Raw genomic sequence first — 4,930 nt, 5'->3', positions numbered from 1 at the left:
TACGTGGTTTCTGAGACAAGTTCTCCTTCCATGGACTCTTTCATTCCAGAGCCACCATGTGAAAACCCCACAGGCCTTTCACCAGTATTTTCTGTAGCTCGGCTCCCTCCCCTCCTCTCCAGCCTTGCCAAAATGATGCAAGAACACATTCTGCTCTCGGGTCCCTAGTGGGAGTGTGGATTTTCCAAATAGGCAGAGTGGCAGGGAAGCTTCTCTGAGGGGCAAGGGCAGGGCACAGAAAAGCGGATCAGCTTGGAGCATGACCTGGGCCCTGCTGAGCCCTGAATGAGCCATTTATCCAGGGTAACATCTGGAGCAATGGAGTTGGAGGCACTCAGGGAAGTGCTTATTTATTTAGGGAGGAGATAAAGCTGTGACTGCAGCCTTCCCTCCAGTCACTCAAAAGGGAGGAGGAAAAGGCGAGGGTTAGCATCTGGACTCTGTAAATTATAAAACCATGGCTCTATTTTTGAAGGTGCTGAGAGAAAGCTTTCCAATGTTTCATAAATGAGACTATAACCTAGAGGTTCAAGAGTCTGCAAAACCCTGAAATTATGCAGTGTTTTGTTGGTTTGTGTATATATAAATTTTCTTAAATCTGTAATTTTAATTATAATATTAGTGGGTTCTGTGACTCAAAAGGGGGAAAAAAAGAAAAGAAAAAGAAAGGTTAAGAACATTGCTTTAAAAAAGAATATAGAGTTTTGGAATCCTGAGTATTAAATTTGAATTCATGTCATTTTTATTTCCATTTCTCCTTGGTCTCATAAGCCCTAGTGCAGAGCCTGGGGCATAGAAAACTCACAAAGTACTTGTCAAGCGACTTTCTATCACTACCACGTAGATACCAGAAACAGAAAATGCAAAGGGACAATATGTGGAGATTCACGCAGGAATTCTGGCTGGAAATTCAAAAGATTTAGGATCTGGTCATTGCTCTACTGTTTATTTCCTCTGTGACTTGGAGCAAAGACTTCATTTCTCTGGGCTTTGAATTCTCCTTGAGGTTTGGATTATATAATCTCTGAACAACTGTTCCTTTTTGAAAGTCAAGTAGTCTTTCCTTGAACAGAGCAGAGTTGGAATTATTCTACAATTTTAGCAACCCCCCCCCAACAATAAAAAAACAAGACAGCCTAATTCTTTCTTTCTTTTTGGGTGGAGAATTTGGACTTTCAGGATTACAAGAAAAAAAAAATCTTTGTTTTCCCTAACCCTGAAGTCAAATTCCTGTTCTCCTTCACATTAGATAAGGTATCGATCCAACGGCATGACCATAAAATTAAGCATCTCCTCTGTGTGAGGAATTGGGCTAAGCAATAGTAAAACACAAGGATCTTTTTCTTAAGTATCTTACAACCTTATAGATAAGATTCAGACATATTAACTGAGGTGAAGACAATTAATCGCTAAACTACAAGGTAACCATTATAATTGTAATAACACTGAAGACTGAAGTGATTCCAGATGCTTCATCGGGGAGGTAGGACTTCGGTTGTGTCTTGAATGTTGGGCAGCATTTAAATAAGTGGCAAAGGGAAAGCCCTCCGAGTGAATGAGAAAATATAAGCAAAGAATGGAGGTGGGGATTAGACAGTATGAGAGGAAAAGTAGATCCGCCTCGCTGACAAAACAGAGGTTATTTTGGGGGAGATGTGAGCATATTTCAGTTTGGCAAACCTTGAAGGTCTGAACAGAAGTTTAGGGCATTATACCTCTGTGGAGAGGCTACTTTGAATTGTTGAACAGGTGAGTGGTCACTGGCAAGAGTGGCCGTGGAGGAACATTAGTGTACCCAGCAGGCCAGAGACTGGGGTGCTGCTGAAGTATGTGGGTGTGCCTTGATGAAAGCCGATAGCAGAAGTGGAGGACAGGGCGCCCGAGTGGCTCAGTCAGTTTGGCTCAGGTCATGATCTTGGATTCCCTGAGATTGAGTCCTACATCCTTGAGCAGGAAGTCTGCTTCTCCCTCTGCCCCTTGCCCTGGTCTCATGCTCTCTTTCTCTCTCTCAATCTCTCTCTCAAATAAATAAATAAAAACTTAAAAAAAAAAAGAAAGTAGAGGAGAGAGAAGAATGCATTGTGGAATCTGCAGTAGCAACAGCAGCAGCAGACGGTGCTCAAGGACTGTAGGGAAAGCTCAGAGTGTATTGCTGAGGAATCATGAAGGGAACACACCATTCTTGGCTGATAATCTGATTTGAGGTTGGGATCCTTGTTCTCCCCCTGGAAAATCCTGAACCACAAGTGGTTCCTGACTTTTATCCATTAACAGGGCTTATGCTATCGACCAGAGGAATGTCTGATGGAGAGTGAGCCATGTTCTTCCTTCTCAACTCTCTTATCCCAATAAATAAGTACTTAACAAGGTGCCCCAGTGGTTGGGGAGAATTCTGTGGCTGGGTTAGGGGTCAGCCTGGGTCTGTTACTGGCTGGCCATTCTCTGTGTTTAAACTTTAATAGGTAGGGTTAGAGGTCGTTCCTAACTAAGATCAGGGAAGACTCTGGCAGGAAAAGATTTTCCTTTTCAAGTGCAGCATCACCCAGCCCTTCTAGGGAAAAATCAAAATCAAAAACAAAACTGAAACATTTTGCCCTTAGATAATGAGAACCCTATCTAAAAATGTTCTAACTTGCTTATATCCTGTGACATGAGTGACTGGATATAAATCCTTTCTCATTGTTGCTGCTATTAATGCTCGATGGTGAATTTTTTCTATGTTAACTACTCTACCTTAAGTGCCCAGCAGAGCCATATTCTATTTCAGGGTGGAGGGAAAAGTCTAGAATTTAATTCTTGGCAGCTTTGTGTATAAGCTGCCTCGCTGTCCAATAGCCTGTGAAGTGAAGGAGATGTCTACGGTATCTTCTCCTTTCCAAGTTCAAGGGGACTGTAGAGGTATAGAAAAAGAACCAGCCTATCTACAAGAATATGGAGCCCATTCCAAAAGAGTAAATCAGCAAATGTGAAAAGGAAAGGAAACCCTGACAGTTTCCAGCTATGGAGATGCTAAGAGGTGTGATGCTGGGATGATGTCCTGGACTGGATGAGATGATACTGCCTAGAGGCTTTGTTGCAGAAGGGAATTCTGAGTAGTGTGGGAGGACCATAAAACTTACTGTAGAAAAGTGTGAAGAAATAGAATTCCAGGATTAGAAAAAAACAGCTCTGAGCAGAAAATAAGAGAAAAACACTAGGACAGATAAATGGAGGTGCTAGCTGCTCTAGGCAAAGGCCATAGAAAGATGTGCCAAAAGGAGTCTTTCATTAAATATAGAAAGTATGCTTCTTAGATTTGTATTAATTCTTTCTCTCGACTTAAAACTAAGTGAATGATGAAGAGTACTAGCTTCATCAATCAAAATACACAGGAAGTGAAGTTATGTGGACCAGATTTTGTCTGTCTTAATCAAACCCTATAGGGGGCACCTTCATGGCTTAGTCTCTTAAGTGTCTGACTCAGGATCCTGGGATCAAGCCCCGCATTGGGTACTGTGCTCAATGGGGCATCTGCTTGTCTCCCTCTCCCTCTGTTTTCTCTGTCTCTCTCAAATAAATAAATAAATAAATAATCTTTTTTTTTTTAATTCTATAATTAATAGCCATTATCATCCCTTATTGAGCATATACTCTCTGTCAGGATTATTGCATTTTGTCTTCATCATAACTCTCTAAGGTAAACACTAGTATTTTCCCCAGAACTTAGGAACTACTCTGTAGTTTCTAGTACAGAACTACTTTGAAGATGGTAAGTTATAATAATAGTATAATTGAGGTAATTCATGTAAATGGCTGAACCTCTTTTTTAATATTGCCCCATCGCCCATAACTTTCAGTTGCTAGTGTATGCCAGCTTAGTCTTTCTTTGTCCTTAAGGCTCAACTCTCTCTTACCTAGATTAGGGGAACAGTGTTCATGAGTGGACTCTGTTTTCCTTTGCCTTTTCTGGTAGATTCTCAACAAAGCAGTTAGGAAAGTCAGATCCTGGCAGTCTTCCACCAGAGTTCTGCAGTGGTCTAAAAAGCCTCACACAATCTCCTCCCCAATTAGCTTTCAAGGTCATCTCCCATAGTTCTACCCCTTGCTTACTTGGCTCTGGCCACATAGACTTTCCCTGCAGACTCTTGACAATGGGACACATTGTCTCTGTAGGGCCATTGCACTTGCTCTGTCCTTGCCAGGAATGCTTTCTCTCTATTTGCTTATTCTTTTCTCTCACTTCCTTTAAGTCCTTTGGCTTAAATGTCTCAGAGACCTTCCCAGACCATCCTTATTTATTTATTTTATATACTTTGCTTTTTGTAAAAATTGAAGGACAAATTTGGTCACAATCAGAGATTAGCAGGCCTCATGTAGATGGTTAAAACCATCTTTCTCTTTCTTGGTTAACCATCTCCTAATTGCAAGTAATGTCCATGAGTTCTTTAGAACCATTTCAATTGGCTTTGAGGAGCTCTGTCATGCCACTATGTAACAGGCATGACCACACGCACTGCTGGGTGGTGTCTCACTGGATATCATCATTATCAAGCAGATCTTCAAAATCATTTAAAAACTCTGCACAAACTGAACTGCCTTCTCGTTGACTGCCAAGTCCATCAGGAGCCCCGTGTGCCTGCTGCCTCACCCAGGTCCATGTAGGGCCCAGAGCCCTCAGGGAACATCTTGTCCACCTGCTTCATGTCACCTGTGGTTTGTTCAGAGTCCCCAGCTCACTTTGGCCACCCTGACATCACTTCCCCAGATCATCCTTTGAAAACTGTATTTCCTGCTTGACTAACATTCCTCATCCCTCTTCTCATAGCATCTATATCTAATGTATGAAATATTTGATACAAGCTGGAAAATAGCTGCTGTTTATCTTCCCTTTCTGGAATACCAAGACAGAATAACCCAGCACATATTTGATGCCCCCAAGTTGTGTGGAATA

The 4,930-nt window shown here is 41.8% G+C and overlaps 1 pseudogene; it reads right to left on the bottom strand.

Annotated features, from left to right (window-relative positions):
- Window positions 1-4,507: 4,507 nt before the first annotated feature.
- Window positions 4,508-4,682, bottom strand: LOC101690603 (annotated as a pseudogene).
- Window positions 4,683-4,930: the final 248 nt, after the last annotated feature.

This window comes from Mustela putorius, unplaced genomic scaffold (genome assembly GCF_011764305.1).
Source record: "Mustela putorius furo isolate JIRA1106 unplaced genomic scaffold, ASM1176430v1.1 tig00000281_pilon_pilon_pilon, whole genome shotgun sequence".
In the NCBI taxonomy this organism is placed as follows: domain Eukaryota; kingdom Metazoa; phylum Chordata; class Mammalia; order Carnivora; family Mustelidae; genus Mustela; species Mustela putorius.
Note: the sequence above shows the minus strand (reverse complement) of the source record. Positions and strands in the feature narration are given on the sequence as shown.